Genomic DNA, 26,153 nt, shown 5'->3' on the forward strand with positions numbered 1-26,153 from the left:
ATGGCAGCATAATCTACATCTCACAAACATTTTCTAAAAATACCATGGAAACTAGAAAGGTTTTTTTTGCACTGCACCAAAGATTTCATAACAAACAAAAACCTTGGTTCTTCTTTGTTGGTCCTACAAACTTTAGGATAAACCTAAATGGTGTACCTCATTTCTTCAATGACCAGAGGGAACTGCAGAGATTCTTAAATGAAAAAGAAGCCACCGAGATGGACACTATACAGCCAAAAACGACACCAGACACACAAACGTTGAACTATTAGGTTTAGTAATCTGAATGTTTGAATTATTCAGGCAACCAGAGGTAGCCGGTCAGCGGTAACTTCGACTCTAGCTATCTATTTGGGCCCTCCAACTGCATCTCTACTACTAAGTCGCTGCCACTGGTTGAATAGAGAGAATTACATGTTGATCTAATTGTTGGTTTCAAGGTTACTGTTGATTTTACCACGTATGGTCCGCAATGTATGTAATCTTGATCTCTCATGCTTCCATCATTAATTTGCTATCATCCAAGGTAGGTACTGAAGAGAGAGGGATAATATCTTAAATGTCCAAAAAAGGGGTCATTTCTGTGTTGATAAAATGTATGCTCCGAACATAGATGATCAAGACTTCTGGACCAAACTTGCACAAGGCCTGACCGCTATCTCCAAGGACTCCTTGCTCATACTTGCTGGAGACCTTAGCCTACCTTTAGACCCCATCATTGATAAGGACTCAAAGTGCAAATATGGACCGCCAAACTCGCATAAACTCCTAAAACAACTTTGTGTCAAACTGAACCTAAAAGATTTGTGGAGGCTGCAGCACATCTCAGGGATGACACATTCTTCCTCCCCTCACTCAATGTATTCACGTATCGACTACATCTTGATCTCCGAAGACCATTCAACCAATATTGACCAAACAACCATAGAGCTGAAACTGGTTTCAGACCATTCTTGTTTAAACCTAGTGCTTTCGGGTTCAAAGCTAGGAATAAGAATCCCCTATGGAAGCTAAACAACAAAATTCTACTCCCCACCCGAACACATCAAACACACAAGCCATGCTATAAGAAACTTCCTTAACGACAAGTAAGCGAAAAGCCCTAAAAGTGACTATAAGAGGATCACTGATACAGATAAGACCAACAATTAAAAAAGAAGTTATTGCTAAACTATTAACTCTTGAAAAGGAGATAAAAAGCCTAGAACATTGCCACATGCACTCCAAAACGAAGCCTGTCTCAAATCCAAACAAAAAATATGAATATAATCAAATCTTAACCCCTTGGCTGCGGCAGGAATTCCGCCGCAGCGCTGGGGGGGGGTTTGGGGGCACTACGGTGGCGCCGTGCTCATGACGGAACCACTCCGTCATGAGTCACGGTTGAGCTGTGCTCATGACGGAGTGGTTCCGTCATGACTCCGCCCACGGCGCTAATCGCCCGCACAGACGGGGAATTAGCGCCGCGTGGGCGGAGCGGGCGCCAACGGCCGCAGCATGACGGAACCACTCCGTCATGAGCACAAGGCACCCGTGGCTCATGACGGAGTGGTTCCGTCATGAGCAGGGAAGGGGTTAACTAAGCGGACGGAAATATGGATACACAAACAAAAGAGTTTAAGACTATGCCAATAAGCAGGAAAAATGCTGGCAGCCTAATCTTAAATACAAACAGCAAGAAAACATCACAGCCATTAAAGAATACATTTGACAAGACTCAAATAAACCCAGAAACAATTTCAGACACTTTTAATGAATACTATAAAGCCCTACACTCCCCAAACTTGGAAATCTCGGAACCAGAATGTGATCAATACTTAAAAAAATCTAACTCTCCATTTACTCAATAAAGAGGAGGTGAAGGATGTAAATACTCCCATTTCTAAGCAAGAAATTAAATAGGTAATTAATAACCTAAAAACTGGTAAGGCTCCTGGGCTGGACAGTTTCTCAGCCCTATTTTATGAAACATTTGGAGACCTGCTCAATGACCCCCTTCTTAAGATGTACACACAATTTGCCGATCAGGCACGATTTCGGGTACGCCGACTGTAGTGCTAGAGGCACACTTATGCTTCAATACCATGTGTTGACCTTTGACTACCATCATTTCAATTGTCTTTTGGTGTTTTACTTTATCCTAGCCTGAATGTACGACATCCTCCATATGCCATTTTCCCTTGAAGATTCAATCTTGCAGCCTTAAATTGGAGCTGTCACAGAGTAAAACAGCCATGCCAAGAACGTGTGGGATGTTCATTTGAAAGCATGAGAGAGAGGTGTGAAATGTACTTTTTGTTTTCGAAGTGCAGTGTTATGAGTAGTGGTGCAAAAATGTGCATTGTGTTGTACATTTAGAGATGAAGTATGTGATGCTATAGGCAGTGGTGCACAAATGTGCATTGTGTTGTACATTGGGAAGTATTATGAAGTTCTTACTATTGGCGTTGACATGGCCTCATGTCATCCTGAATTCTGACTCTGTCTTGCTAGAGCTTTCTGCGCGCACCGGCCTACAGAGTGTTTGCAAGTTGTTTGGGTTAATCACGTTCAAGGTTGCTTTGTTTTGTTTTTGGAGAAGAGATTGTTGAATGTACCCTGGAAGGTGTTCGTAAGCTTCGTTAAGATAAAGGCTGGAACATGAGAGAATGTAGAGGGAACTTGGGAACTCCTTTTGCCCTGGAATGCTTGCATGGAAGGTGGCCAATTCCAGTACGTTTCGATGGTGAAGAGGGAAGGACTCTCGAACCTTCTAGTGTGTTGTGAGACTGTACAGCTGAGGGTTGTTGACTTAGAAACTTGGATTGTTTGAGCGTGAACGATAGACACATCTTCAGTGCACACATCTGGTTGCTGAGACTCTTAACCCCTGCTGTGAGTCCCCCAGTCTGAAGTGGGCTAAGATGCAGTGTTTGCACCAGGTGAAATGATTTGTTTCTGACTAGTGCCAGTGGCTGTGGTCATTTAAGGTGTTTTCTTTGTGATGTGTGAGTGAGTCAGAGTGCACATCCATAGTAATCGTTTGATGTATTTAGTGTATATATCTTTCTGATTTCTTGCAGGGCATCCAGTACTATTTGCTGCTTGTTCATTCATTATTATTATTCATGCATTTAACTTTTACATTTACCAAGTGTATTATTATTGCTTGCATATAAATATATATCTCTATATACATTTGAATGTTGTTAATTTGACATCTGGGAAAGCCTTTCTGTTTGAGAGCATTGCATAAATAAAACCCCAAGCCTTATTCTAAAAAGAACAATTTCGATGTGTTTAATTTTATAAAGTGAGACCCCTTTCTAGGTGTTGTTGTGTTGTATGTCTCCTGCTTCGTCATGTTTGGGTCATTGTGTGGGAGTGGTATTTTGAAGGGCGAAGCAAGACAGCCGACTGAGGTCATAATCGCGGTCTTACCAAAAGAAGGGAAAGACTCGCTGCTGACCAATAACTATAAGCCAGTATCATTGATCAATATCAACTGTAAAACTTATGCTAAAATACTTGCTGACAGAATCCAACAATACATGCCGAAATGTATAAACTCCTCTCAAGGGGGCTTTCTAAAAAATCGCCTTTCCAGTGAAAACACTAGGCTACTTTGTCATGTGATAGATACAGCTCAAACAATGAGAACACCAACAGTTACTATCACATTAGATGCTTAAAAAGCGCTCAACAAAGTAAACTGGAATTACCTTGCTGCAGTACCACTAAAATGTAATCTTGGCACCACTTTTATCTGAATGGTAATGGCACTATATAGTAACCCCCACTACAGATTCCGAGCTGGTGGCTTCATCTCAAAAACTTTACCACTGTGCCAAGGCACACGACAGGGATGCCCACTATCTCCCTTTGTATTCCTTCTGGTGCTTGAACCACTGCTATCAAGTATCAGGCACAACAGTGGCATTGCAGGAGTTAGACTCGGCAACACAACTGTTAAAGTAGCTGTGTATGCAGATGATATTTTGATAGTAACAGAAAAAGCGAACCATGCTATCCCCCAAATAATGAACTCCATATCCAAAATTGCCAAAGCCTCAGGCTATACCCTCAATAAAGATAATTCTGAAGTGATATTGTTAAACAATATTTGCTCCAGAGACCTATTGGGAGACTCTGGTCTGACTTGGCAACCAAACTATATTAAATATCTTGGACTGGGGGGCGTGGCCGGCAGCTGACGAACATGGCTGCAGTCTAGAGGAGCTCTGGACCTCCGCCAGATTCCCCAACCATCCGCTTCATTTATCCGGACCCAAATCTCGCTGCAGTGCCATCCAACGGTGTCGGACGGAGACGAGCACCGATCGATCCAACTGAGGTGTGCGGCGGCTGCAGGTGCACTGTGATACGCCGTGCTGAGGGACTGCGGCCTATCTGCCGCGCTGGGGCCGGGGCTCCAGTGAACCGCCGGCCCAGAAATTGCAAGGACATTCACTCCTTGCTTCCGGGCTTGTTGAGGAAGTGCCGCAGCGCTGCCGACAGACACTGCTCTGCAAGCCGGTTCTGACCAAGGGACTCTGGACCTCCGTAGGATTCCCTGAGCACCCGCTTCCTTCCTCCGGACTACAATCTCGCTGCGGTGCTGGGGGACAACGTCGGAGGAAGGCACACACCAATTGCTCCACAGGTGGTGAACGACCGCGGCAGGGGCGCCGAGCTATACCGTGTCGGGTGGCCGCGGCCTACCTGCCACGTCGAGACCGTGGCCTCAAGTGATCCACCAGCCTGAAATCGGAGCCGCATCTCCCCTTCGCGTCTGGGCCTAGTTACACCTACCGTCTCACTCACCACGAACGCCTCTCAGTGAAGCGGACCCGCCTGCTTTGGTCCTCAGGATCTCGGAGGGCCGGGCCCAAGGCATTACACGGCGGCCCTCCTGCAGTGCCCAAGCAATTCAGACACGGCCCGACTGCAATAGGCTGTTAGAAGGTGCGTGACCCCGCAACATAAGGGCAGTCTTTACCGGGGTGCTGGGGATGGGAGCATACCCCCGCTACAACCCCCAGCACACACTCTGTCCAGATGTCTACCACTGAGCCAGAAGACAAGGCACGACTGCACTGACTCGTCAGGACTAACCAGGCAACACCACCTAGAGACACTGCCCTCTCAGGACATTTTGTCAGTGAACCAACAAGCGGTTCACGACTCCGGGAGTGGGAAATCCAAAAGGCCGTGTGCGATGATCGCACGCACAGGCAGGCAGCGGTGAGTATTGCCACCAACACACACATGCTGCAATTTTCTGCAACCATGGGTGGGCGGGGACAGCGTGTCATACACCCACATAAAGTGGACAAGTCTGCATATAACCAGGCCTGCCAGGAGCTACCAGACCAAGCAGCAACATCCACCGAAGAGCGTACCACAACCGACTACAAAGAAATTACGCTCCAAGATATAATGGCCACGTTACTGAAGATGTACACGTCCTTGGAGTCCAGAATAGGCACTGTCGCTACCAAACTAACATTAATCAGGGATGATTTTCAGAAACTGAGCACGAGGGTAACGGACTTTGAAACCACGGCAGTCACTCTTGGTGATGACACAGCAGCCCTCAAGTTTCAAGTGCAACACCTAGAGACTGAACATAAATTCATGGCGGTGAAGCTGGACGATTATGAAGGTCGCTCAAGGTGCAATAACGTACGTAGCGTAGGAGTGCCGGAAGGAACAGGAGGACCAGCCATCGACCTGTTTGTGGAGGACCTAATCAAGAATCACCTCCAGCCCGAGGCCTCTTTAACTATTTTTCAGTCGAGAGGGCCCACCGCGTCCCTGGCGGCAAGCCTAAACCAGGAGCACCCCCCAGGCCCATACTAGCCCGTATCTTGAACTTCTGGGATCGTGATCTCATCCTGCAGGCAGCCAGGGCGGCCGCACCTGTCAGGTATGAACAGAGTACTATCTCCTTCTTTCCCGACTATACGGCTACAGTCGCCAGACAACGACATAATTTTTTGGCAGTGAAGAAAGAACTTCGAGCCCGTGAGCTCAAATACTCCATGATGTTCCCCTCAAAGTTAAGAGTAGTAGCCAATGGGAATACATGGTTCTTTACAACCCCAGAGGATGCACACGACTGGCTCGAGGGCTGGCAACAAGCCGCAAACTCCGGTAGGACCGGACGTGAACTTGGCCGACAAACAGTATGCACATCAATGGCGGAACCACGTGACGCACTACATATGATTGAGAGGCCCGACGAGGAACAATAACTGAAAGGAGGTTCACCTCCCTTTGGGGGCACATAATCTCATCTATACACCATTACAGACACCTGGCGTCCATGAACATTCCTGGAAACATGAGAAGACCATAGGCCACGGACCAAAGAACATCACAACCGATTGAACGCTTGCGATTAGACATGGATATCACCGCTCCGCCTGGGGACACTTTCGAATGGGCCCTCTATGATGGCTGAGATGCCATTGTGGAGCTCATGCTTGTCTCTGAAGATCCATGAGCGACGGATCAGATAAAGTTTACAATGTTTGGGTATAACTGGGGGGGGGGATACCGGGGTGATCTCACCCCCCCTACAAAGTTACTGGGAAATGGGCTCTAGGCACTCTGCACAGTTGGGGAGGTGGGTAGTTTGCAAACCGTCATGCAGGGAGGCAGGGAGGGACGAATGGTTCATCATATTTCTATAAGTTTATTTTTCTTATGTTTTATGTCATGGGTTATGGTGCACCCTCATTACACTCGTAGTGGACCGAAGCTTAGCAGTCAGCATCTGAACTCTTCCACTATAGACCCCAGTGTCGTGTGCGATCACTCGCCCTAATATGTCAACTAATCTGCCTCTACACCCACTACACCTGTCCTTGATCTCCTGGAATGTAAATGGTCTTGGGGACATGGTGAAGAGGGGACTGGTACTACCAATACCTTAAACGTAAAGCACCTTCGGTAATACTTCTGCAAGAAACCCACTTGGTAGGGACAACCTCTAGACAAATGGGGGCTTTAAATTGATAGTCCACTCAGAATTCTCCTCTGGTTCTCGAGGGGTTGGGATCCTGATAAAGAAACAATGCCCACTGATCATCAAACACACGTACACAGACAACCAGGGCTGTTTCACGGCCATGTCCTGTCAATGGGAGGGGCGATCTCTCAACATTGTGACCGTATATTTACCCCCAGCGCTTCACTCGCTGGCATTCCCAGCGCTGAGCACATTCCTGCTCTCACTTTCAGAAGGAGACCTTATCCTTGGAGGTGACCTCAATGCAACCCTCAACTACATGCTAGATAGGACACCCCACCGACGACAGCACCAAACGCACTCTCCCTTGGCTGACTTTCTTGATACAATTGGCCTTGTTGACGTCTGGCGTTCACAGTTCCTGCAAACAAAACAATACACATATCAGTCGGGCGCACATAACAGTCTCTCTAGGATTGACTATATACTGACATCAGTGGACAACAAGGGGAAATTTACTGACATGACACCTCCCACGGGGGATATCAGATCACTCACCAATAATGGTGAAATACACGTTAATTACCTCTACTCTACGTCGTATTTTCCCTATCTACCCACGCTACCTCAAAAATCTAGAGATTAGGACGGGCCTCACCGCAACCACGAAGCACTATTTCAATGAAAACAAATCCTCAGTTACCTCTCCCCTTACCCTATAGGAAGCAAACAAAACCGTTATTAGGGGACAGGCTATATCCCTCATTACAAACCACAAGAGAGAAAAGGTCAGACCTGTATCAACACTCAAGCAGGAATTGCACAACTTGGAATCAGAGCACTCACGGGACCCCTCAGACTCCAACACATGCCGGCTTAATCTTAAAAAACAGGAATACAAGGAATATTTATGGCACGATTCCAAAACTCGATCGACAACCACGCTTCACACAATTTACGAGACAGGGGATAAGGCGGGCAAGCTCCTTACCTGGCTCGATAAGCGAGAACGAGCAAGTCGTTGGATCGCAGAACTTCAAAACCCTATGGGAGACAGAACCCCAAGAGATAGTAGACACCCTGGCGCTTCACTACACTGACATTTATACTCCCACAACCACAATCCAGCAGGAGGATGCAGCACTATTCCTTCAAGACATACGATTCCCCAGGCTCATGGACGACGACACGTCGTCGTTGGAATCGGAATTTACCACCGATAAGCTAACAATAGCAATAGGAAACATACAGACTGGGAAGGCTCTGAGCCTGAATGGTATTCCGATAGAACTATATAAACAAAATGGGATGGCAATTGCCCCACACCTATTAATTATGTATAACATGAGCCTAGAACTGGGAGAACTCCCTAAAGACCAGAGGACTGCCATGGTGGTGGTTATACACAAGCCGGGAAAGCCTGCCCGGGAAAGCACCTCCTATCGGCCCATCTCCTTGATCAACGCTGAAGCTAAAATCCTAGCTAAGGTATTGGCCAATAGACTGACGCCCTACTTAGCTAAGTAAATACACCCGGACCAGTCCGGGTTTATGCCAGGCAGAAACACAGCCCTAAACCCGCATAGACTACATAACGTTCTGGGGCGCAAACATACAATACAAAAAGAGACAGTTATTTTGTCCTTAGGCGCCCGTATGGCTTTTGACACAGTTGAATGGCCTTTCCTGTTTGCGGTTCTGGAGCGGCTGGGATTTGGGCCCAAGTTTTGTTCCTGGGTAAATTTACTACACATGAACCCCATTGCACACGTAGTGGCAAACGGCCGCATATCCAAAGAATTCCCGCTGGGACATGGCATCAGACAAGGCTGTCCGCTGTCACCACTCCTTTTTGCACTCGTGCTAGAACTGCTAGCCACATGGATCAGACAAGATCCGGTCATCTGGGTGCTCCGCTGGACCAAGGGCTGGGAAGACCGCATCTCCCTCTATGCGGATGACATCCTCCTGTATATGGCATCCCCTGAGCGTTCACTGCATGGGATTCTGGATATTTCTAACTCCTACGGGAATCACTCTGGTTACACGATTAATTGGACCAAATCAACATTATATGTATTGGTAGGCCCACTGCCGAAACTGCCTGAGGCATGTGCAGTGAAAATAGTCGGGCAGAATTTCAAATACTTAGGAATTCATGTCACTACAGACCCAGAGGACTTCTTGACTCTCAACCTACTAGAACCCCTAAAAAGTTTACGGAAAGATATCAAGCTTTACCGTTGACACTGCTGTGGAGAGCTGCGCTCTTTAAAATTAAGGCGCTCCCTCGGTTCCTCTATGCGCTGCATAACACTCCATTCCCAGTCCCCCCCGTCCTATTTCCGCTCAATCGAAACAGAAGTGACCAAACTCCTTTGGGATGGGAAACCAGCCAGAATAGCCATGACCAAACTAGTCAGGACCTGGTATGAAGGAGGCATAGCGCTCCCGAATGTACTACTGGGCGTCCTAGCTGGCAGTCATAAACCGATGGGTTCACGCTCTGCAAACGGACCCTGCTTTTCGCTCAGACAGATTGTTCCTGGGTCCAGAGGGGCTCAATCGGGCACTGTACAACACTAATCATAAGTTGGCCTTATTGGGCCCAACCAAACACACGATCCAACTCTGGCATATAGTGCAAAAAAAGATGGGGTGGAAGAATGTACTCACGCAGACAACACCCCTCTGGTATACGAGGAATTCGGTAAATTGCGCAACACCAAAGGATTCCACCAATGGGACGCTATAGGAATATCTATGAAAGGCAATCTCTGGGACAAGGGGAAAGTACTCCCGTTGACTCACCTCCAAGACCACTACGAGATGGCACCTACGGAATGATTCCGTTATCTTCAAATGAAGCATGCCCTTGAAGCGGCCATCCCTTCAGACACTACCCTCCTTGAAGCCTCCCCTCTGGAAGACAGGCTCCTCACTGACCACATAGCCAAAAGAGTCACGTCCTTAACATATCGCAAGATAATAAGCAATCATCCTGACCCCACAAAGTCTCTCGGGGAGAAATGGCAGACCGATGTAGGAGATCTAGACGAGACAGACTGGCAGGACGCATTAGCATCCTCAAGAGAGGTAGCGATCCCCTCGAAACTCTGTTTAGTGCAATTGAAAGTGCTCCATAGGATATATTCTACAAGACCAACACTGTGTAAGATAAGCAACACTGATAGTCCACATTGCCTCCGACAGTGTGGAGCAATAGGAAAAAATGTTCACACAATGTGGGAATGCCCAGCAATAGCGGTGTACTGGGCAGAGGTTATGTCCACAATAACTCGACTCAGTGTTGCCCCTGTTCTACCAGAACCCAAACGCTGCCTATTGAACATATGGGAAGCAACGGACCTTAACACCACAGGGCAAACATTGGCGACGCTGGGTATGATGGTAGCGAAGTGCAACAAAGCCAGAGGCTCGGAATACTCCTACGATTCAAGACTGGAGCTCAGACATGGATATGGCCATGGTGACGGAAAGAGCGGTGTATGTAAATAGGAGATGTCCCAAGAAATGGGAACGGTTGTGGGGGAAAATAGAATGCATTTAGAGGAGGGATATGTATCGCACCCACTGCAGATTCCTCACTAGAAGACGGTCAAATGTCGTATACTGGGGCACTGATTAGGTTTCATGGAATTCGTCCAGATATGCTTATAAACTGTCCAGATAATATGTGAAGAGTGTTGTACGATCAGCAGTTCCACTGAACCCAGATTGTGATGCTGTATGCTGTTTTTGCACCAATAAAACAAATTAAAAAATATATATATATCTTCGACTGGAAATCTCTAACAGCATACTCAACTCGGTCAAACACAATGAATCATTGACCCTCAAGAAAGTACTGTATCTATTAGGGAGTTGGGCCCCAAAGTTCTCAACATGGTGTGGAAAGATAGAAACAGTAAAAAGGATGATCACACAGATCATAAATGATCATGCTCCCACTAACCCTCTCCGAAGAATTCTTGAAAAAAATTGACAACCTCATTAGCAAGTTCCTATGGCAAGGGAAGAGACTTAGAATATCACTGATAAAGCTCAAACTTCCCAAGGACATGGAGAACTCAATCTTCCCAGTTTCAAAGCCTATCAAACTGATTTCCTATTCAAACAAGATACCTTTTGGTTAACCAGGGGGGCGAGCTACACACCAATAAGGCTAGATCTCAAAACAGGTACCCCAACCCAGGATGCAAAGTGGATCAAATGTATACAAACAACCCAATGAAGTTCAAACATTGTCATCCATTTGTGGTCCACTTTATTCCATAAGTAATCAGTAGTAATCCATTCATTCAACTACACGTTTTCATACTCCACAATTTTACAAAGGTTCAACCAGTACCTGTACAGGCTTTACTCCTAGACTCATAGAGGCTCAAAAATCGAAAATAGTAGTATCCATGCATTTCAGGCAAAAACTGCCCTTCCTCAGGTGTAACTATGAGAACCACATGTTGCCAGCACACTTTTTTTTATATATATATAAATAAGCCTCATTAGTGTGCAAAACCGATACCCCAAAATGTATTTTCTCAACTCATGATTAGTGATCCCCCCCTACTCCTTAAACAACCTTCCCACCAAAGAAAACGATTATGCAAAAAATACAAGCATACCCTGCACTTATAACCAGCACTCCTTGAATGTGCTCCATACTACTTGTGCATCAACTTTCATCTTTACATGAACCAGAAGGTGAACATGCAGTGAATCTGCACTGTGCAACCAAGAAAACATCTTTTTAAATGTGTCACAACTTAGAGAATTAAACATACCTCCACCAAATAGATAAATCGCACTCTCCTAACCGGCCGTGCATGCTCTAATGAAACACCCACAATTGCATTGTTAGTTGTGAGTAATGTCACGCTATTGCTTGTGCTCCGGTTCAGGGAAGGCCTGGCCTGGCATTCCATGGCTGTACTGTTCTTACTATGGAGCAGAGATGAGCCTGATTTGCTTATAGCTAGGTCTAAACTGAGTTGGCATGGTGGGTGAAAATGTATGGATTGGGATACGGCCCAAGCGATTGCCAATGGCTGTGGTTAATTCAAGTCTTCCATCCATCACCTTTTGTTTTTGCATTTGACGCCCTAAGTGCAATGGGTATGCCCAGATGTGGGTCCCGGGCTCACTGTGCCACTGGAACCAAGCTATCCCTTGGAGGACCTGGTCTCACCATTCGGGCTGGACTTTTCCCATGAGGAGAAGGGTCAAGACTGATTTGCATATGTCTGGTCCAAACTGAGGTAGCATGGTGGGAGAGAAACTATGGATTGGGATGTGGCCCTGAGCAATTGCCAGTGGTGGAGATTCATTCAAGCATTCCATCCATCACTGTGTTGTTTTTGCGTTTAACTTTCTAAAAGTGGCATTTTCAGATTGGTGACTTAAAATTCGACTTTACCAGTAAAAAGGATTTTGAATTACAATTTCTTAGACGACAAACCTGATATTTCTACATACTCCCAAACAAAAGTTATCACTTATTAAATATAATATAGTGACACAATATTGTCTGATGTGAGTGGTAGGCCTCACACAAGTGAAAAACAAATTTGGAAGTGTTTTACTACCAGGACATGTAAAACTTAAAAGTACATGTCCAACCTTTTAAATACCATGCACCTTGCCCTGTGGGCAGTTTAGGACCTACCTCAAGGGGGACTTCTGTGTAATAAAAAGGGAGATTTAGGCTTGGCAAGGAATTTGTTTTGCCAAGTTGAATTGGCAGTTTAGCACTGCATGCTTTCTGCAATGACAGGTGTGAGATATGCTTTAAGAGGCTACTTAAGTGGGTGGCACGATGTGCTGCAGTCCCATGAGTAGCAATTAATTTATTAGCCCTGGGTATGTGGTATACCTCTTTACAACTGACTTATAAGTACATTAAATATGCCAATCCGATGTAAACCTATTTTGCCATGTTTTAGGGACTGAGCACAAGCACTTTAGCACTGGTTATCAATGCAAAGTGCACAGAGTACTAAGGCCAACAAAAATTAATTCAGGAAATAGGAGGGGTGAAGGCAAAAGGTTTGGCAGTGACTGTGCACAGAGGTACAAGTCCTTCATCCCTGAGCTCTGTTGAATTTCTCTGTGCACCCTCCTTGTTTGCCATTCTTGGTGGAGGATGAGTTTTCTGCTGTGGTTCCTCAGAGGCTAATGACTACAGAACTAAAACAACCTTTCTGAAATAGTGTGAATATTTGCAACAGCACCTCCAGATCTGGAATGATGGGCATACCCCTCTTACCTTATGGCAGATTGGTTGTTTTTGCCATCCTTGATGTTTACAGTTATGATGATAGACTGGGGCAGTCACCTTTGGAAGGTAATGGTTTTTGCTATTTGTTCACCAGCAGACAAGGAATGCACATAAACATGCTGGAGCTGCAACCCATGTGCCGTGCATTGAAAACTCTTGCCTCTTCTGTTGCAGGTCTTATAGAGCAACTCCTGTCTGACCACATAGGTGTACTGTGTGCACAAGCACACAAGATCCCTCGAGAACAAAGTCTGTCTGATGGCATGCCCCTAACTGGGATATTCAGTGTATGGAGAGGTGCCTTAAACAGGTCATCATTGGAGGACCACAAATTGGAGCTTTACTTTATTGTGATGGGCATAGTCATTTAGGCATCAACCTCTTTGTACCAGTCTTCACCATAAAGTGTGCTTTGTTGTGTGCCCTTCCCTTTCCTGCACAGAGCGGATTGTGAGATGTGTTCCATTTACAGTGGGAACACTTTTTATAAGAATTTTCTCAAAATCTGCTTCTCTTCCGGGTACACAACCCAGACAAATTTGTTCAGTGCATTTGTCCTTCTTTCTTGCCATAGGTGGTGTCCCCATTCCATATTGTCACTCTGTTACTCTTCCATCTTTCTTCCCTTCTCTTCACTCTTTGATTCGATAAAGATGGGCAGGTGGATGACATGCTTTTTATTCATTTTACTGTTGTTAAGCACCGTAAAGTTGTAATGAATGCATAATTTCTCATTGAGTCACTCTTTTATTACAATTTGTTATGCTTTAACAAGGATGAAACTGCTTGACTGTATTAGAGCCCATCCCACCAGGCCCATATCAGTTTCCTCTGTGCTGGCCAGAGCCGATCCAGTGGGTTACATTTGCTGGGTGGCAATCTGTTTTTGCCTTCAGACGTTTGTTTCTTTTCAAATCTTTTGCTCCTCTTGTGTGGAGGAATAGCATCTTTGCCAGGCCAGTGCTGCATGATTTTCTGATACGATTGGCCTACTAAGTCATGCTTCCCTTTGTTGCTGCTCTGGGAATTTTTATAATGTGTAGCATCTCCAGGAAGACATATCCATCAGAAAAAAATGGTATTTGCCATTCTGGTGGATAGTATGTTTTCCTTCAGCGTCTTTACCACCCTCCCCCCTCTCCTTCTAAGGTTGTGTTGGCTCTAAAATATAGTATCCGTGGTTGTAAATTTTCAGTTCTGTTATTCTGCCTCATAACTTTTTTACTCTTCTCTAGTTAATCCTCCAGTGATGTAGGTTGGGCATGGAGAAAGATGACAGAACTGTCTCCAGCGGACGAGGGGGCACAGCGTATATATTCCAATGTCATCATATCTAGCAGCGGTTGGAGCTGTGACTGGAGTTGCTAGGCACCACTTGGTGACACTGGGAAGCTATTGCTTGGAGAAAATTCTTGGATCAATTTTGGCACCTGTATATGTATAAAATGAGGAATCTGAAAAAAGCTAGAAGACCAACTAGTTATACTAAATCTGAAGGTAACTAATTGTTTCCCAGTCACTTGCTGTTTTACAGACATCCAAGAGGGCTCAGTCTTAGTCCCTCGACATAGGCAGCAATTGAGGATGGTACAATTGGGTGTAGGAAAAAATCAGAAGGGAGGCTTAAATGAATAACTGTTGTCAGCTTATTTTAGTTTCTATGTTAGAAGATTCATCACTGCCCTCCCTTTCCTGAGGTTGTGATGGTTCTGTGCTCATAATGTTTATGTAAGAAATTGGGTTATTGGTTGAGCGGGGTAAAACCCTACTCAAGCAGCAACTGCAATCCTTGTCAGGGTGAAGTCGCAATCAAACCTCAAATTAACTTGTGCTGAACCGTCTTGTAGTATAGAATAGAGCCGTCAGGCTTAACTGAGAGGCAATGTGTAAAGTATTTATGCAGCACTTCAAGCACTAATAAAGTGAAAACAACACAAAAATCACACACAAATTTAGAAATATGGAATACATTTTAATAAATAAAACCAGGGCAAAAAAGCTAATCAGCAGATATGCAAGTTTAAAGATCTAAGTGAAAATAGTGCATAAAGCACAATGTGCCAACTGTGGCTATCTGGATATGCTGACGGGCACAAAGTCACATGTTCAGGCTGACCACGATGGAGCATGTGGTGGTTACAGGGACCCACTTAGGCCCACTGAACACAGTACCTTAATCCTAGTTGTGAAGAGATGCAAAGTTTCACACTGAGGATGCGTCGCATAGCAGTGGCGATACAAGGAGATGCATCATGCATTGGCAGTTCTAGGAAGCTGGGAGGTGATGTCCTTGCGTGGAGATGCATTGGGCAGCAGCTGTTCTGAATTGCTGCATTGGGCGAGGCAATGTCCTTGCGTGGAGGTGCATCGTGCAGCATCAGTTCCGATGGGCTGCTGCTGTAGGCGATGCAAAGTCCATGCATCCAGGAAGTCTGCACAGCAGAGGTGATGCTTCAGTTTTGAGGGTGATGCACCGAGCAGCATAGATGATGCGCCTGTTCTGCGGGAGATGGGACACGTTGCGAAGAAGATGCATTGGTTCTGGTGGTTCTACAGATGGGCAGGGAGAGCACCTTCAGACCTACTTCCAAGGGTCCAGGACCGGGATGGCACCACTTGGGAGGTCAGGACTCACAAATGGTAGAGTTCAGGAGCTAGATTCAAGCTTATTGGAAGCCTGTTATTTTCTTGAAGCTTCTGATCAGGAGGCCAGCCAACTAGTCCTTGGAATCACTCTAAGAGTCCTGGTTGCAGAGACGCAGGTTCCTGTACTTCTCACTCAGGTAAGAGGGCAGCAGTCCAGCAGAGTGCTAGGTCTTTCCGCAGCACAGAAATCATTCTTCCTGGCAGATTTCACAGGTCTAGAAGTGTACTGAACAGTTGGGTCTTAGGGTCCAAGATTTATACCTGATAGTCACTTTAAAGTGGAGGAAGCTTCTAGAGGTTTCCACCCCCCTGAGGTGTCAGGCATCCTCTTCCTTTCTGACCTGTCCCCAGCCTGTATGGGGTCACTAAAGACAAGTGACACCCTTTTGTAAGAGCACTCAGGGAGAGCCTTCCTGATGTGTCAGTGTGGTAGGTGACTGCTCCTCCCCCTCATTAACTCAGAGAGGCCCATCCTTCCAACACCTGTGTCTCACTCTATGGGAGTAATACAGAAAGGCCATGGCCAGCAATACCTAGTTATGTGGCCCAAGGAACAGGTTGCAGGCACCAAATGGTTAGAACAAAGAAAATGGCAACTTTCTAAAAGTGGCATTTTCAGAATTGTGGAGAAAAATACAACTTTACCATGAAATATGGCTTTTAATTACAATTCTTTGGACCGACAACTTGACTTTTTTACCTGCTCCCCATTGGAAGTTACAGCTTATGAAATGTAAAAAGGTAACTCCATTGTTATCCTATGAGAGAGGCAGGACTTGCGGTAGTGAAAAACAAATGTAAGTGTTTTTCACTGCCAGGGCATGTAAAATGTTCCTCTGGGCTGTGTAAGTTCTACCCTAGGGGTGAAATATGTATTAAAAAGGGAGGTTTAGAAGGTTTGGGCCTATCAAGAGGTTTATCTTGCAAGGTTGACATGGCGGTTTAACCTGCACACACAGGCTGCAATGGGAGGCCTGAGACAGGATTAAAGGGCTACTTACATGGGTTGCACAATGAGCGCTGCAGGTCCACTAGAAGAATTTAATATCTGGACCATGCAAATCCGGTTCGGTGCCATTGTATCTCAACATAGATTAAATAATCCCTTCTCTAGTGTAGTAAACTATCACAAGACACATCTACAACACAAATGTTTATTCACCTCTAACCTGAAAGATAACTTGGCTCACAGTATAAAATGCATAAGCATATTATCAAATTAGAGTCTGTTATCTCTGGTGCATGCTATATTGATTCGAGTAGCAATGGTGATGAAAAAACAAGGATATTGATGAGGTAAAGCAGGACTATCTTGTCCCACCACCCACATCCCTGGGACACATGTATAGTATGTTCTAACTCAGTCGCTGAGCTAAGCCAAATGGACAGTGGTCCCCATCTCAATCACAGAGGTGAGCAACTTAAACAATATTTTCTGGGACCTTCCAGAGGAATTTCACATTTCTCTCCCACGGGTAGATAGAGTTAATACTGTTCCAAGTTCGCAGAGGTAAATGTGTGACTATTTCTCCTGATCAATGAACTGAAATGGAAACATGTTGCACTACTGTTACACCTGACAGCCTTAGGGTGGTCTCCCCATAACCTTTTTCCCTGTTTGCCTCACCTTTTTGCTGATTTGCTCTTGTTGGCCTTAGGACTCTGGGTTCGTTACCACTGCCAACCAGTGCTAAAGTGCATGTGCTTCTCCCCTAAAATATGGTTTGACTGACTTATCTACAGTTGGTATATTTAATGTATCTATAAGTCCCTAGTAAAGTGCACAGCATGTACCCAGGGCCTGTAAATTAAATGTTACTAGTGAGCCTGCAGCACTGATTGTGCCACCCACACAAGTAGTGCTTTAAACATGTCTCAGGTCTGTTACTGGACAGCCTGTGCATGCAGTGTTACTGCCTTGTCTATTTGGTATTTAAAAGCCTCACCAAGTCTTAAACTCCCTGTTTATTACATATATGTCACCCCTGAGGTAGGCCCTAGGTAGCCCATAGGACAGTGTGCTGTGTAATTAAAAGGTAGGGCATGTACTTTTATGTTTTACAGGTCCTACCCCTCTCATAGATTTACATTGGGTATTCCTTATTACAATGATAAGCTGTAATTACTGATTTACAAGGAGTAGGTCTGTCATGTTTTGTATCACTGGAATGGTAATGATAAACTCTCCTTGATGGTAAAGATGAATTCATCACTACCCTTTTAAAAAAGCCACTTTTAGAAAGATGCTATTTTCCTCTCTTAGCCCTGTGTGCCTACCTTCAATACAAGTCTGGGACGAGTGGCAGCTGGGCTTTGTGCATTCCCTCTAGACAGCCGCACACAAATGGAGCTTAGGTGTGACCGAGAAGCCATCCACATCCTGATGGGCCATCCAGGGCAGGATGGAAGAGAACAGCTGACACTAACACCTGAATAAGCTGTGTCCTATCCCCACACAAAGGGCTGCATACCCCCCTGTAGCGAGTCTGGACCTAAAGCTGGGATGGAGGACCTCTGTGCACTTTAAATGCCCTTGTTGATGTCACCTCCACTTAAAACTTAAAATGAACAACTGAGTATACATAATGGGTCTCTCACCCCACCAAATCAGACACTATTGGACCTGTGAATAGGTTCTTCCAGGAAGAAGGACTGCTGGGCTGCTACAAGGACTGTCACTTTACTGGACTGCTACTCTGGATGAACTGCTTTACTGCTTTGCTGCCTGCTACCATCTGCCCCTGCTGAGGAAGAACTGGACTCTTGTTTGAACCCAAAGTGATCTCCAGGGGCATGGTAGTTTGATTTCTGTTTTGAGACCCAAGGATATCAAAGTCTCACCTCCTGTGCCTGGTCCATTGGAAATTGATCCAAGTGCTTGTTCCAGTGGAACCGAAGCATCCTCAGCTGAGTGAAATAGAATCAACACATCACCGCTGTTGTGGGAACAGAACCGGCGCATTGCCTTCACAACCGATGGATTGGAACCACTGTATTGCCACCGCTGCAGTGTGAGAAGATCAAGGCATCCCATAGACTGTGTGGAGAAACCTGGCACATCGGCTTCAGAACCAATGCTACTCGGCTTTAGTGCTTTGTCTTCAGAACTGGTACATCGCCATCATTGTGTGGAGATAATCGACACATCACCTTGATTGCAGGGATTTACACGGATGCATCACAAACTTGTGCCCCCCATTCCGCTGTGCAACCAGGATCAAGGAACTTTGTTCAGCAGGCCTTGCATCGCTCCTGTATCCGGCCAACGCTCCATGGCAGTCAGCCTGAACTTATTGCTTCTGAGCACTATTTTTACATTGAATCTTTATAAATTCATATCTTGACTTGTACTTATTGGATTTTTGTCATTTTGGTCTTGTTTTATTTCTAAAATCATAATTTATTTTTCTAAACTAGTGTGGAGTTTCTTTGTTGTGTTTTCACTGTGTTATTGTTTTGAACAAATACTTTACACAATGCCTCTTAGATTCCTGCTTGGACAGGATGCATGTCTCTGCCAACCAGACACCCAATTTCTAACATTGGTGATCAGCGGTGAGAATAGGACTTGTGTTTGTGAAGTGCCATACAGTGATTTGATGTACACTACTATCCCACATCCTAAACCACTATGAGTTTTAAATTCCTTTTTTTTGTCTCAATTGGACATTTTTCTAACTTTGACTCCTGCTTCACCTTCATCAACTTGGGACTCTTTTTGTTGTTGAACTAATGCTTCATTGTTAGAATGTCCATGGATCTCAACTGTCTAGCCTACTACACTGTGGGTGAGTCGAAGGCATTCTGCAAGGAGAAGGGCTGACTGTGAGTAAGAAAGCTTCAAATGTGGACCTACAGATAGCACTTTGAGCCTATGAGGAAGTCAATAGGCTGCAAGCAACAACAGAGGAGCAGAACCCTGACCTGCAGGAAGGACCCCCCCCCCACCCCGCCTCCAGAAGGGCAATAAGGAAGCCCAGATCGGGCAAGGAGCAGTGTGTCAACCAGGGGCCTGTCATCGATCGGGTTGGATCTCAACTCCATTGAGAGCTACAGCATGGCTGAGCTGAGGAAGCTGTGCAGGGAGAAGGAGACTGAAAATTCCTAGGAGTCATCCAAAGCTTCAGTATCAGATAGCCCTTCAAGCCTCGGAGGAAGTCCTCAGGATGGAATTTGCACCACAGAAAGAGTCTGAAGAGGACTAATTCACCACTCTAGAGAATGCAGAACCCTGGTTATACCTGACCTCCGAATCAGGGACCCAAAAGGGAAATGGCCCTAAGAAGGATGAGGCGGGGGAGAAAGATGACTGGGCAAAGGCTCCAGAGGAGCGAGGGGATCCCACAGAGAGGGAGTCCCCTGCTGGATCCCATGCAGTAAGCAGTGTCTCCTCTCAAACATTGTCTCCTGAAGAGTTAAAGGACAGATGGCTGAGATGGACCTGAGGCTGCAACTGGTACCGTTAACTGCAGCGGAGAGAAAAGCTGAGGCTGAGAGTGCCTTGGAAGAGAAAAAGAGCTTGCTGGCTCATGAACTGAGTTTAGGAGCTGGACTTGAAGGCCAAACACCTGGCAGAGTCTAGCAGAAATTGGGGCAGCAATACTAGAGTGTTCAGTGGTGAAGAAAGGGTCCACATACCCATGGATTTGGTGCCTGACTTCAAGGAGGGGGTGACATAGATAGGGGGTTTGAGGCATATGAGGTTACTCTAGAAGTGCACAGGATCCCTGAGGAGGACTAGGGAGCTGGCATATGAAGATATATACCTAGAGATGATATGGACTCCCTACTGGCCCCAAAGGAGGGGGACAGGTTGAGGTATCCCTCTATGAAGGAGAACCTTCTCAAGAAGTATGGATACAGCCCAGAAGAATGCAGGTTGAAATTCAGTGGCAGTCAGAAATTGTCTCGCCTGTCCTTAGAGGATTTTGTGGGTTGCTTTTGCAAGGCACTGAATGGTTGGGTGAAGGGTAGTGAGGTGAAAACTAATGAGGTCCTGTACAATTTGATGGCTAGAGAGAGCACATGTTCAGTCACTGTTTTCTAGAGCTACGCCAACACCTGGTTGATTGCAAGTTTACTAACCCCAGGCAGACCCCTGGGTGAGTACTAGAGTGTCTGAGAAGGCATTGGAGAGCGATTCTTGGGAGGGTGGCTCAGGTACCTCTCAACAGAGTTAGAGGGATGTACGCAGTGACCCAGACAGGTCCCAGTATGATAAGGGAGGAAAAGGGTTGCATGTCCCTTCTAAGTGTAAGAGGAGAGGTGGGGATGGGCAGAGGCCCGGAGTGCCATATTGCCAGCCCTGGAGCTTGGATTGTTTCCAAAGGGGAGACGAGCAGGGGGACCGGGTCTGTACCAAGAGACCATCTACTGTCGAGAGCTCCACATTGTCAAGAGAGCTGGGTAGGGTAGCTGCCACAGGCCCAGGTGTAGGGGTAGAAGGTGGAAACAGTCCACAGTGGGAGGACATGTCAGTCAGGGGTTGCCAGCTGTGAGAACAGAGTACTCCAAGACTGACTCTGGTGAGGCCAATTCTGGCCAGGGAGGCTCCATGCACTGTAACAGGGACAGAGGGCTGGGAACCTGCGCAAGGCAGACTCTTGTATGAGACATACAGAATGTGTCTCCCTTGAGGGGGTAGTACTTCTCCCCTGGAAGTCCTGGCTTACCAGGCACATATTCAGCCTAAGGGGACAGACCCTGGGTTGACGGAAGAGTTTAAGCTTACCACCCCTGAACTGGTGGGAGGTAGAGTGGAAAAAGGGTGCAAAACCCCTTGGGCTTCTGCCTCCCACTCTGAGAAACCACAGAGATGAGAGACCCATGGATGGCCTGGGGACTGGTTCTTGCCACTGACAGCAGTCAGTGGCCTTTGTTGGTTGTTGTCCTTGTGGGCATAGCTTTCCCTGGGTTGGGGACAGAAGTCAGACACAAGGGGTGGGAAAGGTCACATCACTTTGTTGGCCATTGTGGTATTTCCTGCCTACTGGGATTCACCTGTGAGCAAAGATCTGATCCTCGGTTAATGCTGTTATCATTGCTTGAACCACTTTTTGTAAGTTCTATGCTTGGTTTATTGGACCTGTGAATAGTAAACCCATATGTTACCACAATACCTGGTGCAGAATATTGGATACTGAGGCCAGTATTTTTCAGGTAGCTGATGACCAACAGAACAAAATCAGATAACACTCAATGTTAAGGGTCCACCACAGCGGTGGCTCTTCCGCTAAGGCGGAGGAGCGAACACCCCACTGATCTGTGAGCAGTTCAAAAAGGAAAAATAAAATGATAACACAATCTTATTATCATTTTATTTTTTTGTTATGTCTCAGTGCTAGGTGCTGGGTAGGATCGGGTGGGGCTGGGCTGTCTAGAGCAGGGGAGGAGTGGTGGGCACTCTCTTAAGTGTGCATGATGTTTTGGCCAGCCGTCTTGGGCCGGTGAAACAGCCACGCGCACTTAGCATGTTCTTCCCCCGGCTGTATTGCACAGCCTGGGTGGAGAACATGCACAGGCTCCCAGTCCCTGTCTGAGCGCCAAAACACAGTGTTCAGACCAATCATGATGCTGCTGTCATGGTGGTGACAGCAGCATTGTGATTCGCTAGGGGAGTCTGGGAGCCTGTGTGCTTCCTGTTTCTGGAGTCAGTCGACCAAAGAGGACCGAGAGGCAGCGGCCCACCTGAGGGAAAGTTAATGTTTTCATTCCCCCACCTGCCACCCCCATTAAGTAGCAGCCCCCACTGGTCTTCCACAAAAAAATGACCACGGAACTGAATCACCAAGGTGACATACTTCATCATTGGGTCCCTCCTCACAGTGATGACAAACAGTTATAAATGGCAGGCTCACCCTGGAGCTCTCCTGAGAAATGTGGTAAATATGATAGATGTGCCTGAAGTCAGGAAGAGGACCAGCCAAAAATTGTGTTGGGGAATGGAAATACCCAAGTTTCTCCCTATCACATGGTTAAAAACAATCTACCTGGGGAAGTATATAATGCAGATACCACTGTTTGTGTCATTGACATGTTTCTGCTCACTGTGGAAACCTGATTAGTGTGAGGCATTCGTCACAACGTTATAAAAACTGTACCCTACGTTCCCTAGCACTGTTCCCATTTCCTGGTCAGTTTTGTTTTTTAGCCGTGTGAGGTTGAAAAAATCCTAAGGGACTGATTTTGAGTCTGGCGACTCGCGGTGGTCCGTCTGCCGCATTATGACTTGCAAAGTCATTGCGTCGGAGGACCGTTGGCTGTGCCAGGAAACAGTCATTCCCTGGCAGTGGCGGAGGTGTGCCACAATGTAGTATGCTCAGCGGGACTGGCGCAGTCCCGCTGAACATATTATGAGTTCCTGCACTGCCTGGCATTGTATGGTAGGAGAACCGCCATGAAACACTAGCAGTGCGGCCACGGCACACATCGCACAAAGCACACGTTCACCACCCTCACCCTCGGCCTTGTGCCATCACACAGGAGCATCACAACTAGGCTTTCCTGTTTTCAGTTTCTATTTTTGGTAAATTCTGGTGGTGTTTTTTCAGTGTTTTCCAGTGATTTCAATACCTCAAAAAAACTGTGCTTTTCAGTGGTTACTAATTTTCGCGCTATAAAAAACAACTGAAACGGTGTTTTACCGGTGTTTATGGGACGCTTTGCTTTTATTATTGTTTGCTTTCTTAATTAGTGCATGGAATATAGACAGTCTATGTACAGTGTATATGACGTTAAAATACATTTTTACAAGTCAAATTTGGCGCTAAATGCTGGTTTTGTATGTACGTAAGCATAAATTTTCTGAAATTTTGCAAGTAAATTATACAAATGTCACACACATTCCTATTTAAGTTAGGCATGATTCAGTCTTGGATGTCTCACTATCACTGCAAAGTGAACCACTTGAAGAGAGAATGTTTTCTGATCCCTCTTCCAAGCAGCACTACACGTATACTATCTTGGCTAAATGCCACTTAAATGTCTCTACTGCCAGCCCACATGGCCATGATATCAGGACTCACAAATTTCAGCCAAAGAGACTTCCTTTAGTTGTATTATTTTCTAAATATTTAAGAATGCTTAAAATAAAGATAGTGGGTCCAGTTTCCTATACTTTTATCATCAATTTGAATGAGGGTAAAATAATTAGAATGGTTTTTCATCTTTGTTTATCACCATTTCTCACAGAAAATTGAGAATATTTGCAATTATTCATATATTTATGCACCGACTTCCTTCAGCCATAGAAGTCTGATGACCATGTTTTCCCTGTTCTGCTTCTAAATGTTTGATTCCCTTACTGTCAACTTCAAATGTGATCTTGGTACTTAGAAACTGCTTGACAGAGCAGTGCACTAAACATCAGTAATCACTCCTAGACTCTCATGCCCAAGAACGACTGTCCCAAAACGAGAGAATCATTTTGTAGTTTTCTCAGAATGGTTCATGCCCCTTTTGTGCTTTGTATACCATTACTTAAGCATCTTCCATACCTTCCACTATTACGAAGTTGGCATGAGGTTCTTATTGTATCATTCACATTAACTCATTCTGATACAGTTGGCAATTCTTCCCCATCTGCCATTGTCTCTTCATCCTCGGCGCTTCGTTTTCTGTAGTTGACTCATGAGTAGTTCTACCAACTGGGGTTGGTGGCCTGGAAATTGAGAGGTCCAGGTTGCAACAGTGTTCAAAGAAAGTGGCATGTGATATCCATTTGGCTAAGAAACCCTCGTCTCTTAAATGCTATGCAAAACATAGGGCCAATTTTTCTTCCTGGTATGAGAAATCATATGTAGATCCTATCTCTGGTGATCCCTTTAAAATTCTGGATTTTTTAAGAGACGGTTTATCCATGAGGTTATCCCTTTCTCCTTTGGCAGCTTAGTGGGCAGCAATTCGTTTGTGCAGGGTTCCATCAAATTACTTAATGGGCATTCGTCCTTAGTCAGTAAGTTCCTAAAATATTTTAGCAGATGCGTTAAGCAAGCAATAACTCAGGTTTCAATAATTTTTTTTAGCCAAATCAACTCGTGCCATGGCTGACTCTTGGGCAAAGACAGGGGGTCTGTCCTGAGAGGAAATATGTAGAGCTGCATCTTGGGCTACTCCTAACACTTTTTTTCACATTTTCGATTGCTATTGTTTTCTCATGATACAGTTAACTCCGGAGCTTCAGTGTTGAAGACAGCAATAAAGTAATTGCTGAATACATAGTTTGTTGAACAGCATATAAGGGCTAGGTCATAACCCCATCGTTTGTATGTACTTATCAACCCCCTCCCAACCCACGGAATGGTTTGGTCGTGCATAGTCACGTAGAACCGTGAATAAAAGGGCTAACCCCGGATGTCACGAGGTTAGCAAGTGAATGCCAGCAACGCATCAGGGCCGTTCTTAATGGCACCGTTACGTGGCCTATCGGCGCCACCAGACAGCAACCTAATGGTAACTGATGTACTCTCTGGGCCGTCTTCTGGGATGGTATTGCACATGTCAACCCTCCCGATTCAGGCGGGAGACTACCGATTTCAAGGCGTCTCCCGCCCCACCCCACCCCACCCCATTCCTGCAAACAAAAACCCGATTCCTAGGGGGTCTCAGCTGACAGGACTTGGTATTGTGTGACGTGCTAATTCTTCCAGCAATAGTCTGAGTGGCGATGCAGGGGCTCTAGAAGGGGTGAAAAAACAACAGAGCCCCATTAACAAGCGAATGGTCTTTAAAAGACCTGCGAAGTACTGGGGGCAGCTGGGTGTGTATCCGGGAAGCTGTTTCAGCCAGGGCTGCCACACACAGGGGGGGGGGTGTATGCACTGGCAGCAACCTGCCAGGTCAGTGCACAACACTTGCACCACCCTCTCTCTTCCTGCCATTGCGCTCCATGCTTCTGAAATGTACGAAAAAAACGTGCATTTGCGCTTCAAATGTCCGATCTTGCAGCAGCACACTTCCAAAGCCCACACATGACAGTAACCCATTCTCCCGATTTTTTTTGTTTTTTCCAATCTCCCACGTTGCTTTTCCTAAATGTTGGCATGAGAGTGCAGGTGTGTTCCAGTTACCTCCCACATGTGCATTTCTCAGCGCTATATTCTTTCTTGCCCGTGGGCCTCCTTCCCATTCTGCCGTATTGCACTCTCCTCTCTGTGTGCTTTTCCCTGCACACTTGCCACATGCCCAACAGGACCCATTCTTTTAAATACATACCTAATGCATGTTTGTAGATGACCATTAAGCTCTAGAAAATAA

Source organism: Triturus cristatus, chromosome 4_2, assembly GCF_964204655.1.
Source record: "Triturus cristatus chromosome 4_2, aTriCri1.1, whole genome shotgun sequence".
NCBI classification, from domain to species: domain Eukaryota; kingdom Metazoa; phylum Chordata; class Amphibia; order Caudata; family Salamandridae; genus Triturus; species Triturus cristatus.